This window comes from Anolis sagrei, chromosome 4 (assembly GCF_037176765.1).
Source record: "Anolis sagrei isolate rAnoSag1 chromosome 4, rAnoSag1.mat, whole genome shotgun sequence".
Classification (NCBI taxonomy): Eukaryota; Metazoa; Chordata; class Lepidosauria; order Squamata; family Dactyloidae; genus Anolis; species Anolis sagrei.
This window is the reverse complement of record NC_090024.1, coordinates 86,048,622-86,062,744: the sequence shown is the minus strand read 5'-3', so window position 1 is coordinate 86,062,744 and position 14,123 is coordinate 86,048,622. Positions and strand designations below refer to the sequence as shown.

The 14,123-nt window shown below is 40.1% G+C and overlaps 1 protein-coding gene across 3 annotated transcripts in view; it reads left to right on the top strand.

Annotated features, from left to right (window-relative positions):
* Window positions 1-14,123, top strand: part of FARS2 (phenylalanyl-tRNA synthetase 2, mitochondrial) — a 290,051-nt gene that overhangs the window by 209,940 nt on the left and 65,988 nt on the right. The window lies entirely within an intron of this gene.

Sequence of the window (14,123 nt, the reverse complement as noted above, 5' to 3'; positions counted from 1 at the left end):
AGAGTCTGAGATAAAACCTTGAAGTCCAGGTGTCTTTGGCATGATCTCATGGGTGCCTGGACGGGCATTAAGTGGTTTGGCTTCAAGCTTCTCAGAGGAGACAACGCTGCCATAGGAGATGACTCTCCTGTGTCTGCTCTCAAGTTCATGATTCAAGTATTCCCAAGTTTCCTGTTCTTGTTTGTCCCTTTGTTTCCTTGGAAGGTTTACCTTGGAAAAGTTCCTGTTTTTATGTTTATGGATTTATGTTTGAAGTACTGCTTTGGATTTTGGTTCTTGTGATTTTATTTTCTTTGTCAATTTTGGATTACTGCTATTTTGTTTATTATATTCTACTGACCCTTTTGAAATTGTCCCGTTCCCCCTTTTATCTGCTTTCTTTAATAAATATTTTTAGATAGAATTTCTGGACTCTGGTGTGGTGCTGGGTGAAAAGGTGTTTCAGTGCTGGAATGCAACACTCTCACATGACATTAATTTTCTTGTGGCTGATCAGTTTTTTCCATTAAAAAAATTGACTTACCCATGAAAGTAATCATTATGATTTGGATTTTTTCACAGATTTCTTGTTATGTTCATATGCAGAACAAAAAGACATTTTATATAGCTTGTAATGTTAAAAGAACAAAAGAGGAGTGGGGGTGTTTGGAATGAAAATTGCCTCACTTTTCTGTGCTCATACCCTCTCTAGTTAACTCTATGCTGTCACCACCTCTCTCTAATAGTGGGCTTTCCCCCTCTCCATTGTCACCAGCTGACTTTCTGTATATTCTGATATTAATTTTAGAAATATGTATGCCACAATATATACTGTATATGAGATCTCTAGAATCATAAAAATGCCAAAAATTCACTGTTAATAACTTATTCTCAAATTGCCCCCCTTAAGAATCAAATTGTCTCCCTGTGGAGTGTATGCCCCATGTTGAGAACCAAGGATCTGCAGACAGTCAAACTCTAGCTTGGCTTCTAGGTTCTAGGGTGCCTTTGGGGATGGAATTTTTCCAAGTGTTTTCACACATTTGAGAGGTTTTCTGTGTTTTTTTTTTAAGGCAAACATTGCTTCCATTTTCTTTTTTAAAAGACCTAGTGGGGAGCTTCAGGGGACACGTAATAGGGTCCAAGGATCTATGCAGCCTGCACTGTGACCCACTCCTGCTTTAAAGCTACCTGGCACAACATCCTGTTCATCTAGTACAGTGGTTCTCAACCTGTGGGTCCCCAGATGTTTTGACCTTCAATTCCCAGAAATCCTAACAGCTGGCAAACTGGCTGGGATTTCTGGGAGTTGTGGGCCAAAACACCTGGGGACCCACAGGTTGAGAACCCCTGATCTAGTAGATGTGTCTTCCCACCAGGAATGCCAGAGAATCTTAGGCATTCCCAAATACTTCCAATAGGGCCTTGAGCCTGAACTTCTCTATTGGTTGAACCAAGGTGGAGGAATTTTAGGGACAGAGGAGCACTTGTGTGCCCTCTTCCTTCCATCCACATGACCTAGTATGTGTCTACGTACAATGCAGGCTGTTCAGCTAAGAAATGGAGATGAGCACCATCCTCCAGAACTGGACATTAGCACCACTCCTCAGAGTCAGAAGGGGAAGACTTTACCTTTATCTGTGTTTTGTTGTTTCTAGGCATTGAATGTTTGCCTTTGTGTTGTGTATCTTAGAACCTGTCCTGAGTCCTCTCGGGGAGATAGGGTGGAATGCAAATAAATAAATTATTATTTGAAACACAACAAGATGAGTCCACAGCAGACACTCTGTTGGCTGTTGTATTGGATCACACATTGGACACTTCCCAAGTATCTAGGACTGTATGATGTATTGGTGAATAATGCATGCAGATCCCAGTAAGGTGGCCTTCTGCAGCTGGCAGATGGTAATTTAGTCAGCGCCAATTGTATTTAAGTGCAGGCCAAGGTCTTTAGGCACTGCACCCAGTGTGCCGATCACCACTGGGACCACCTTGACTGGCTTGTGCCAGTCTTTGGAGTTCGATCTTTAAATCCTCCTATCATATCAGCTTTTCCAGTTCTTACTGTTCAATCCTGCTGTCACCTGGGATTGCAACATCAACAATCCATACTTTGTTTTTTAACACAATCGTGAGGCCAGGAGTATTTTGCTCCATAATAATAATAAATTATTATTATTATTATTATTATTATTATTATTATTATTATCCCTTCCTTGTTCTAACAGAATGAAAATTAGGTTATAATTGCACAATAGGAACACATAAAGCAAAATGAAACATTTAAAATAATTATATAATATTAGTTTCTAAACGAGTTAGATGTTCCAACAGGAGCCCCAAACCCATGCAAGCACAGTGTCTAAGGTGTATTCCTCATAGCATGATGGTAAAGGTGAAGGGAAATGATTAAAAAACAAACAAACCCAGATATGCTGCCTTGAGTTTCTGAAGAAAAGATTGGGATGTGAAATGTGACTAATAAATAATTAATAACTAAGAGTATTTTATTTTAAAATGTAATTTCCCCCCTGGCCATTCCCCTTCTCCCTCTATTCCCAATGCCTCAGCAAACAGATTTGGGGAATGAATCCATGCTTGCCAAAACAACATATAGGTTCACTCTAATAAGACATAAAATTGAGATTGGGAGAATGTAAATGAGATTTTGAAAGTTTGAACATGATAAATTGTTTGTGAAATACTCAGAAGATAAATCTGAACAAAAGCTACCCAGTTATTTCTATAAATCTAGATCTCGATCACTCCCATAAAGTAACTTGGCTGTCCTTGCTGTTAGATATACTTTTGAGATCAACTACCATATATAAATATTCAGTGCCCCACAGGTTGGAAATGTTTCATCTCTAGTGTTAAATGGTCTTTTGAAACAAACAAGCAAACAAACAAACCAAAAACTTGTCTGAGCAGATATTTATGTGATAGACTTTAATGGATATTGGGATGATCAATTGGGTTAATATTCTTTTTTGCAATTGGAATGAATACAAAAGCGTATATTTCGCTGATAGATTCCAACTGCCCCTGAAAAACCTCTGAGGAGTTACCATGGAGAAAGTCCTGTTATGCTTCAAAGATTTATTCCTATGTTAGATTCCTGATTGTATAAATAGAAACCAATACAATATATATGTATATCTCTGTGGATGTGCAATATATACATAGACCAGGAATGTGGCCCTCCAGATGTTGCTGGATTGCAAATTTTCTGAGCCAGAATATCCAGTAGTTAGGAATTCTAAATATTGTCAATATGGTTAATATACATTTCATGTTGCATTTAAAATGTATTTCAGGTAAGGGATTTTTATTCTGTGTTCAGGGTTTGGTCTGGATGGCCCTTGTCTAGAAGTCTATAATTCTCTGTGTTCAGTTGAATGCCTGAAGAAAAAAGCATTATCATAACCAAGATGGAAAAAAATCAATTAATAATGTTATTCAGTGCTCCCTCTTTGTTCCTGTTTTGCGCTAGGAAGAAAAGGAAACAGTGGCAATTGTTTTAGAAAATCCCAGCACTATGTTTTATTGCACTTTCCCCTTCTTCCTGCCTTCTCATCCCCTTCTTTGAGGTAAAGGTAAAGCTTACCCCTTGACACTAAGTCTAGTAGTTTTCGACTGGGGGGGGGGGGTGATGCTCATCTCCATTGCTAAGCTAAAGAGCCGGCGTTGTCCATAGACACTTCCAAGGTCATGTGGTCAGCATGACTGCATGGAGTGCTATTACCTTCCAACCAGAGCGGTAACCTATTGATCTACTCACATTTGCATGTTTTCGAACTGCTAGGCTGGCAGAAGCTGGGGCTAACAGCAGGAGCTCACCCCGCTCTCCGGGTTTGAAACGCCAACCTTTTGGTCAGCAAGTTCAGCAGCTCAGCAGTTCAGCCCACTGCGCCACCAGGGCCTCCTGTCTTTATCCTGATCCTATTGTTGGCTGTAGTTTACTGATACCTGTATGAATCCCAGAGTTAAGAGCTTCAACATTTGATTTTCTGTCATGTCATATAATTTCGTCCTTGTGTACAGGAGTGACATTTCCTGCTCACTGATCAAACTTTGGGATCATCTATGAGATATAGATGTGGAAGTTTATGAAAAAGAGGCAGCTGTCTGGGCGGTTTTGTAGAATTGGTCAATTTGGAATAATAAGACCTTATTAGTAATTGTACCTATTAGAGCTCCATTGAAGGAAAGAAGGACAAAATAGTGTTAGTTACTCACAAAATATCATTCAGCTATTCATGCAGCCCTATCAATGTGGCAGTCTTTAGGAAGTGCTTGAAGACTTGGCTATTCCGGTGTACCTTTTCAGAATGGGAAACCCCAGCAATATGTCCCAGAAGCACTTTACTAGAGACTTAAGATTGTCTGCACACTGTACTTACCCAAAAATCCTTATATTTCAACTGTCATACTCAGCACTTTTAATCTGTACCCATTTACACTTGGCCCGGCTTTAGTTTTATTGTGCTATGCTGTACTGTTTTTACTGTTTACTGTTATTGCTTAATGTTTTGATTTGCTTTATGGTTTATGTGTATTGTTGTATTGTTGTTTTATTGAGGCCTTGGCCTTTGTAAGCTGCATCGAGTCCTTCGGGAGATGTTAGCGGGGTACAAATAAAGATAATAATAATAATAATAATAATAATAATAATAATAATACGAGTCACCCTATTAATTGGGTGCCCCTATTGAAAAATGGCTGTTGCACCCTCTCTGCAGAAAAGCTTATGCAAAAATGCCCTTCTTAGAAATGGCTTCCATCATGCCAGTCTACTCCAAACAAAAATGGCTCCCATATGTTGCTGCTGAACTCTGCCCAGGGCAAAAAAGAAGATGAGGAAGGAGGGGGGGGGGGCTCAATCTTTTTCTCCAATTTAGATAAGGGAGTGGTAATGAGTTGGGAACATCTCGCTTCTACCTCTTATCACTGTCTTTTTTCCAGGCCACATTCTCCATTTTTCCCTTATTTGTATTTATAGAGATGTAGTTGTTTTACGATTAACAATGAAAAAAAAACCCCTGACTATTGTAACTCCTCTCCATTTCTTTCTGCGCAATGGGCTAAACGCGTGTGCTGGCTGAACTGCTGACCCAAATACCTGTGGGACGGCAGTTTGAATCTGTGAGACAGGGTGAGCTCCCATCTGTCAGCTCCAAGTTCCATTCGGGGAAATGAGAGAAGCCTCCCACAAGATGGTCACACATCCGGGCATCCCCTGGGCAATGTCCTTGCAGATGACCAATTCTCTCACTCCAAAAGCAACTTGCAGTTATTCCCAATCTGCTTCTGACCCAATAAAAAAAATCTCTAATTCTTCCTAAGTATGTAAACTTTATGCATTTTTGAAAAGAGAGGAAAATATTATTTTACATTGCCCTAACTTTTATCCTCGACTTATCCACGAGTTGAAGCAAAATTAATAATTTTGTCCCCCCAACTATTTATTTATTTACGACATTTATATGCCGCCCTTCTAACCCCGAAGGGGACTCAGAGCGGCTTACAAGTCATATGAACATAAAACATACTATATTATTAGCATAGTACTAATACATCATTCATAAGATTAGTATTATATAATATTATATTGTTGTTGGCGGAGGAGCTCTGATGTTGCAGGAGACAAGATAGAACTGTCTTCTCCACTCCCTTCTTTACTCTGACTCGCAATTAGAATCAAACTTAGAAGCAGAGTATCTTATCCCATTGCAAAAAAACTTAAGTATCTCTTATGAGAACATATGTAAAAGATTGAACTTTACCACCCGAAGAAGGCCTAAAGCAAAGGCCGAAACCGGTCGTGGGAGGCTGATTCATGAACATACAACGACATCACTAAAAGACTATACAGAACTTATTTCATATTGCTTAATTTTGTGACTACTGTGAATTGAACAGTCTAAGTTTCACAATTTACCTATTTGTTGGACTTATTCATTATGTTATCTTTATAAGTGGATTATTGGTATTTAACCTAGCTTCTTTAAAACCCAGCTTGAAAACCCAAGTAGATTTGCTGCCCCATGGACATAGGAACCATAAGCCGACAGTTACTCTTTCACTTGTAGGGCCATCATTTGAGGGGGACAGGACAAATAGCTGAATGACTGACACTAATATTACTGACTCACTCTTGCTTCCCAAGACACCATTTGAGATATCTTCTATAATGGACTCATCAAAAATGGTGAGTCTTCAAATGGTTGTTCACGAAGCATCTTAGCAGCTCTTTGGAAACACAGAGGACGTTGTAATATAAATGCATTGCATGGGGGGAAATTATTGCTGAATTCTAGGTCAGAAAGATATAACAGGGCTGGAAATGTGCTCCTTCCCTCTCGTAAACCAGCACTGTGCATTTCTAATGCTTTCAGAATTCCACTCTACTTTCACAGTAGCTAATCTCCAGTCCCTTCAGAGAATACTGTTTAATGTCTGCCTACAAAGTGCTTTCACTGCTCTGGTATTCCATACACATGTTTATATCATTAGAAGAACTTTCAAATTCGCACACACATGTAATTACCTGCTACAAGAAGGGTTAATGCCGTAGGGTTGGAGAAAGGACGAGGGAAATGGTCAGAGCTTGCAAATTCCTTTGTTTCCCTGCCTCCCATTCAAAGTGCTTTGTTTGGTCCCTGTTCACCAGCTTGCTGCCTGCTCAAAGCACTTAATAAAACACAACACTCCTCCCTGAGATATTTCCTGTGAAGTGCTTTGGAAATTGCACCGGAAGTCCTTCAGGGACGAACAGTGACACCATTTTTAAAAAATCAGATGTGCACCATTGGAAGGATGCACCTTTTGTTCTATAAAATAAATAAAATTACACTGTGTTTCATCTCTCTGAATATATTATGGTAGAGGTTCATTGTAGGGTGCATCTCTGGAGGGAAATTGACTGTCCTCAACCATAGCAAAGGGAGAGTCCTCTGCACACTGTAGTGCTTGACAAGAGGTATATGACTGGGGGAAAGAAAGGCACAGAGTATGGTGCATAACTTCATGGAGAGTCAAGTTCCTTGGTTTCCTAAGAATCCAGAGCAGGCTTCCATAGTAAGCAGAATGAAATAGGCCACCTCAGGAAACTGAATTTGTCATGTCTTGAAAGTCAGGAGTGAGAACCATGTAGCCTTCCAGATAGTAAAGGTTTCCTTTGACATTAAGTCTAGTTGTGTCCGACTCTAGGGGAGGGTGGTGGTGCTCATCTTCATTTCTAAGCCGAAGAGCTGGTATCGCCCATAGACACCTCCTTTGTCATGTGGCCAGCATGACTGCATGGAGGGCTGTTACCTTCCCGCCAAAGTGGTACCTATTGATCTACATTTGCATGTTTTCGAACTGCAAGGTTGGCAGAAGCTGGGACTAACACCCCACTCCATGGATTCGAACCACTGACCTTTTGGTCAGCAAGTTCAGCAGCTCAGTGGTTTAACCCGCTGTGACACTAGAGAGTCACTATAGAATTGTTTTTGACTGTAAATCCAAGAATCCCTACCCAGCACAAGCAATGAAGAATGATGAAAGCCTCATGGCTCCTAGCTCAAGTTGCTGATCTTGGGGTCCAGCTCTGAGATTCCAGTTTTGGTGAATCATCTACAGATGGGTTTTGGTGGGCTCACCTCAAGCCACGAAGACAGACGTGCAAGCAGATCTCCCACTGTATATTGTTAAACAACATTATTGGGAGAAAGGTGGGATATAAATGAATGAAATGATGACGACAACAGCAGGATTGGCCTTGAAAGGGCAAGGTGAAATTAATGGTGACCTCAGCAACTATTTGCACCTCTCTGTGGAACAGTGCTCACCTGTTCCATTATATAATACATATGCCTCCCAGGTGCTATGGATAAATAGCAATATGTTTTCTTTTTCTCAGATGAAAGATAATTGCATTTCCAGTGGAATTTTTTTGGTAATGTATCACTTTGCTAGTGGACATTTTTGGATTTTAGCTCCCATAATTTCTGCTTCCTTTCTTCAGCACCACATATTTCTAATAGCTAGCCACCAGTCTCGAGCCAAGGAAGAAAGATGGGTCTCCAAATTAAGTCTGGTAACTGTAATCCTTTCTGAACTGTAGAACTTGTGTCAGTGAGGAACCAAGGCTGTTTGCACAGAAAATAGCCTTTTCCCAGAATGGATGTGAATATACAGCGGTTAGGGAAAAAACCTCAGGACACAGTGATGGAAAGTCATTAAGAATGTCATGTTACAACATGGAGAGGAATGGAAGAGTGGTTGTGGTTTTATCCCCTGTTGGATTGTTTCTCCATTGTGTCTCCCCTCACGTTTTCAGGTAGGAAATGTTTTCCTAGGCAGCCTGCGGTATTTCCATGCTGCTCTCTTTTGTTCTCTATGCCTTTCAGAGGCCAAATAACAAAATCCTGAAAAGGTTTCAAATTTGTAATGTAGTTTAGCTGTAAACAAGTTCCTGGCCATTATAAGAGGCGCAAACTGTGATATTTATGCCTCCCCTCCATGTTCATTTTAAGTGGATGCCTTCACAGGATAGGTTTTATTTAATGCAGCTCAACAATAGAAGTATTCTTAGGGTTGTTTCAAACCACTTTCAGAAGTTTTTTGTTGTTGTGCACACTTCAACGAGGAATATCTTTAAAAATGCGGTGTGCGCCCCACTTGTGTTTTCCCTCCCAGCAGCATTTAGACTATTGAGTCTTCTCCTGTTGAGTGATGTCTTGTTAGTAAAAGCATAAATGTGAACACCCAGTTCATTTACTTATTGTATTTTGTTTCGTATTGCACTTCCCTTTGCGCAGTTATAGCCATTTGCGCTCAGCTGCCTACCACAGAAACCAAATCCATTCTGAATCCCATTAAAGTCACCTGCAAATGACATTGCAATTACATTAATGCAGTAAGGATATAACCATATCAGTTCCAACGGATAATGTGCTAGAAAGCTTTGTAATACTTTTGGGATTATGATTCTGTGCTTCATAAAATTATGTTGGTTGACACCAGGTCATGACCTAGTAAAGAATGGACCATGCGTTGCTACACAATCCAGGTTATGTGCCAAAAGCAGGCAGAGTGAACAAGATATGTGAAATCTTCATTCTTGTTCCAAGAAGAACCTTTTCTTTGAGGATCGTATAACCTACTGTAAACTGATTGAATGCTGACACATTTCTCTTTTGCAGTCGCCTGGCCTGTTTTCACCTGTAGTCTGGTTTATGACAGTTGCATCTCATTTTATGCCTGGATAGCTTTGAACAGAATCACATAATTTAAGACATGGGCAATGGGAAAGCTTTGAATTTGAATTACAGACAGCAAAGTGTTGCTTCATTTGAGAGCCCATCCTGCCCACAAAGCTATTGTTTATTTAATTTGATTTTTGGTGTTGACTTGCTCTTCTGCTTCACCTCCCTCAGTGCTTCTTCCCCCTCACTGCATCTCACCTCTTCTCGATTCCTTCATTTTCATTTCCAATCATATTTTTGGTATGTTGTCCTGCTGACTGCTCAGCTGCAGCAGTGTTCAACGTTGGCAGCCAAGCTCATGGTTTACAATCTTAAAGTCATTTCTGCTTATCAGTGTGTTAATAACTTCCTTGAAATAAAATCTGTAGTGGATTAAAAGCAGTGCTGAGCCAGGTTGTGCTATTTGTGAGCATTTGTAACCTTGTCAAAAGTACCTGTCTTTTCTTTGCAAGAGCCTTGAAAGGACAGAAAGCCATTTTAAGAAGGTCGCAATATGATATAGGTAGCATTTCTTTCATTCTGAAATGTTGCTTCCTGTAATGCTGTGTTGCTAAATACGACTGTTTATGTGGAGCCATCGTATGGTCAGAGCAATGCAATTTGGAAGGGCTGAGCTTACTTTGAATTGGCTTAATCTATTTTCGATTATATAGCCACTGAGCCACATTTATTGGCAAGGTGAGGACAGCACTGAGCCCTAGAAAAAGATATTTTAAAAATATAATTAATGTATGTATTTCTTTCCATATTTCCAGGCTGTTTTTAAACTCAAAGGCACCTTTCATTGCACTCCAAGCAATAATATAATATTGTAAACCAAGCAATAAAAATTAAAATCAGAGTGACAAACAGCAGAACAAAATAAGATATTATGCAATATTATCAGTGATCCAGCTGTCAGAGCTCTACCGACAGGTCGTTCCACAGTCGTGGAGCGGCCAATGGAAAGGTCCTTTGGGTGATGGTTGACTAGTTGGAGTAACTCCCCCCCCCCCAGAGGATCTAATTGTGGAGGCAGATTGTACAAGAGAAGGTGATCCTGTAGGTAACCTGGACCCAAACCATGTAGGGCTTTAAAAGTCAAACCCAACACCTTGTACTTGGCCAGGAAACTAATTGGCAGCCAGTGAAGTGACTTTAGGATCGGTGTAATATGCTCACTCCTAGATGTTCCTGTAACCAGCTGGCTGCCATCTTTTGAACGAGCCGGAGTTTCCGAACTTGGTGCAAGGGTAGCCCAATATAGAGTGTGTTGCAGAAGTCCAATTTTGAGGTTACCAGTGCATGCACTACCATCTTCAGGTCCTTCAAATCTAGGAAGGGGTGCAGCTAGGGGATCAGCCAAAGCTGATAGTAAGCACTCCTAATCGTCACATCTCTCTAGGCTGACATTTGGAAGTCTGATCCAGGAGCACTCTGAAGCTGAGAACACACTCTTTCTCGGCGAGGACTGGTTGACACACCTCCATCCCCAGATTAAGACCCTAAATGGCAAACACCTCTGTTTTGTCTGGATTCAGTTTCAATTCGTTTTTCCTCATCCAGCCCATTACGTTCTCCAGGCATTCATTCAGAGGAGATATGCTATCCTTAGCTGTGACTGCTTTTGAAGGCATGGAGAAATATATGTGAATATCACCAGCATACTGATAACACCTCATGTAATGCTTAGGGATGATCTCTCCCAGTGGTTTCATGTAAATATTAAAAAGCATTGGGGATAGAATGGCAACTTGTGGGATACCACATAGCATCTCCTTTTTTGAGGAGCAGCTATGCCCAAGCACCACCATCTGGAACCTGCTTGAGAGGTATGACATTTATTTATTTATTTATTTATTTATTTATTTATTATTTATTTATTAACTTTATTTGTGCCCTGCTAACATCTCCCGAAGGACTCGATGCGGCTTACAAAGGCCAAGGCCTCAATAAAAACAACAACATAACAATACATATAGCATTATAAAGCAAGTCAAACATCAAGCAATAACAGTAAACAATAAAAACAATACAGCACAGTGCCTCAGATACCCAGGCCCCTCCCCCAGGGGTTCCAGATATTCACATGGTCGATGCTATTGAAAACCGCTGAGAGGTCTAGAAGCACCAATAGGGACACGCTCTTCCTGTCGGTGTTGAGTCATGGAAATAGAGAATAGTGTGGAAAAGATGAAATTTCGAACCACTTGAATAGTCAGGCAATGTTTATGGCTAAACTTTGAACTGAATGAAAAATCAGAATATAACTCTTTGGAGTTATTTTCTTTGAGTAATTATGATTTACATTTGATGTCTTTAAGTCTGATTTTGGGTAATACCAATTGTGTGGGCTTTGAAATGGAAAAACAAAAATGTATACATCAGTACACAGGGTTGGCACTGTCATTAGACCACAGGGACTCAAATTATTAATTAGTTGATTTTTGTGTGGCTATGTTTTGCTCTCATTGTCTGTGGCCTAAAATGGTAATGACAGAGCATGAATTTCCATGTTTTCTATCCCATGCAAACACACCTTTTTATTTTGGGAAAAAGAGTGTGTGGGCTTTAATTAGGAAGAGAAGAAAGGAGGAATGGAATATCATCCTTCCCAGCATGCTCAGACAAAAGCAAACTGCTGTGGCTTCTCCTACATTGTGTGTTCTTTCTCATTAATAAGTTTTCCCATCTTGATCATACTCTGGTGTTGTTTGGCCACATATATTCCAATTTTCATGTGTGACATGTTGAAGGGCATGGTTCAGCCTTCAAAATTTTGAAATCTATATAGTCATTTATATCATGATTGTGGTCATTGATATGATTCTGGTAGTTGTAGGAAAGTTATGGAGGAACTCTGGGAATATGCCTTCCAGAAATATTGCCACTCTTTCCTTGGGTGGGGTGGGGGTGGGGGGCAGATATAGAACTGATGCTCACTTGAAATCTTCCTTAACCTATATCATGAAATCTTTCCCCTCTCTGTTCCTTTTACTATTTGTGAACTAACTTTTTAATATATTTGTTTGTGTTTGTGTTCACATCCACACACAAAAAAAGTCTTCAGGAATAGATTGCATTGAAGCTATTGCAGAGACAGGGAGAAAGAGTGATTTACTTCTACTCTGTAATTTTCTGATCATTAAATGTTGTGAGGACACTGTGCCCATTTCAATTTGAGGTGTTTTTGTTTTGTTTCCTCCTTCTCCAAGCCAAGTGAATAATGTTCCATCTTTTGTGGTGTGCCAATAATACTTGTGAATGTCTGCTTGGTTTAGTCAGAAGTAAATTCTTGGAAAAGGGAAGACGAAATGGAAATGAAAGATAAAAAACACAGCAGTGACATTCATAATGGTTCTGGGCGGGAGGGCAGTTGAGGGAAAAGGACAGGTAGGGAACTATTGCCAAAACTAATTCGTCATTAGCACAGTTGATTGTCCTCATGGTTGTTCTCCTTTTACAGACAGGTATGACTTTATGTCCCACCAAATGCAGCCTACCGTATAGTGGCATGCTTTGTACTCCTTCTCTCATCTGTATTTATGGTAGAGATTTTTACAAATCTAACTTTTTAGACTACAGCTTCTAGAATATTGGTAGCTAAAGTCCAAAATGGCATTTGTATCATGCATTTATTTACCTCAAAGGAACAGGCTTGTTTTGCCATCAATGGAAAATTATATATGGCTAGTGGGTTGCAGTCAGCATGCAGGATCAAAAGTTGTCCCATCCTACAACTTTTAACAGAAAGAGTTGCTTTATAACAAAACAAATGATCTATCAACCTAGCTATCGAGACTTGCAGTGGCTATTTGGGTTTTGGAACAGGAGTATTTCTCAGCCTGGGAATGTGATACCTTTTACATGAAAATTTAACATAAGTTAAAATAAAACAAAAATCAAAGCAACACTGGGTTGACTTTCTGACCATTCACTAAAGCAGTGGTTCTCAACCTGCGGGTCCCCAGATGTTTTGGCCTTCAACTCCCAAAAATCTCAACAGATGATAAACTGGGTGGGATTTCTGCGAGTTGCAGGCCAAAATACCTGGAGACCCATAGGCTGAGAACCATTTTTCTAAAGAAACAAGGTAACAAGTCTTCTGAATTTCTACTTAGCGAAACAAAGGAAGGAAGGAAGGACTGCTCATTGGAGGGAAGGATACTAGAGACAAAGCTGTCTCCACATCATGAGGAGACAGCAAAGCCTAGAGAAGACAATGATGCTGGGGAAAGTGGAAGGCAAAAGGAAGAGGGGCCGACCAAGGGCAAGATGGATGGATGGCATCCTTGAAGTGACTGGACTGACCTTGAAGGAGCTGGGGGTGGTGACGGCCGACAGGGAGCTCTGGCGTGGGCTGGTCCATGAGGTCACGAAGAGTCGGAGACGACTGAACAAATGAACAACAACAACATATAGAATCATTTGCAAGATCTCATCAAACTATGATTCCCAGGATTCTTTAGCATTGAGCCATGGCAGCTAAAGTGGTGTCAGACTATCATTTTACAATGTAGTTTCATTGTATGCTGCATTTTGTGTCAGTAGTGTGTGTGTGCTTGTGTACGTTGTTGAGAAAAACATTGATTTTTTCCCCCTCAAATCCTTAGGTTTCTCAAGAGTGGCAGTAGGCCATAAGCTTTGGAGGGATTTTTTTCTGGAAAAACCTTCAAGCCATTTTTAAAATTGCACTCTTTTGAAGAAGGTCATTAAATATTACTAAGTTGAAACATGTTAGTCTAATTACAAGGATAAAATCATCTTTTTCAACAACCTGAGACTTTACCTCTTTGCTCCATCCCTTCTATTGGGTGTTCTGTGCCTTTTGTTAATAAATAATGCCAGCTTCTCCCTGAATGCCACTGCCATCTTTCTGCTCAGTGTGCCAGATAAAATGAAACAACCAAG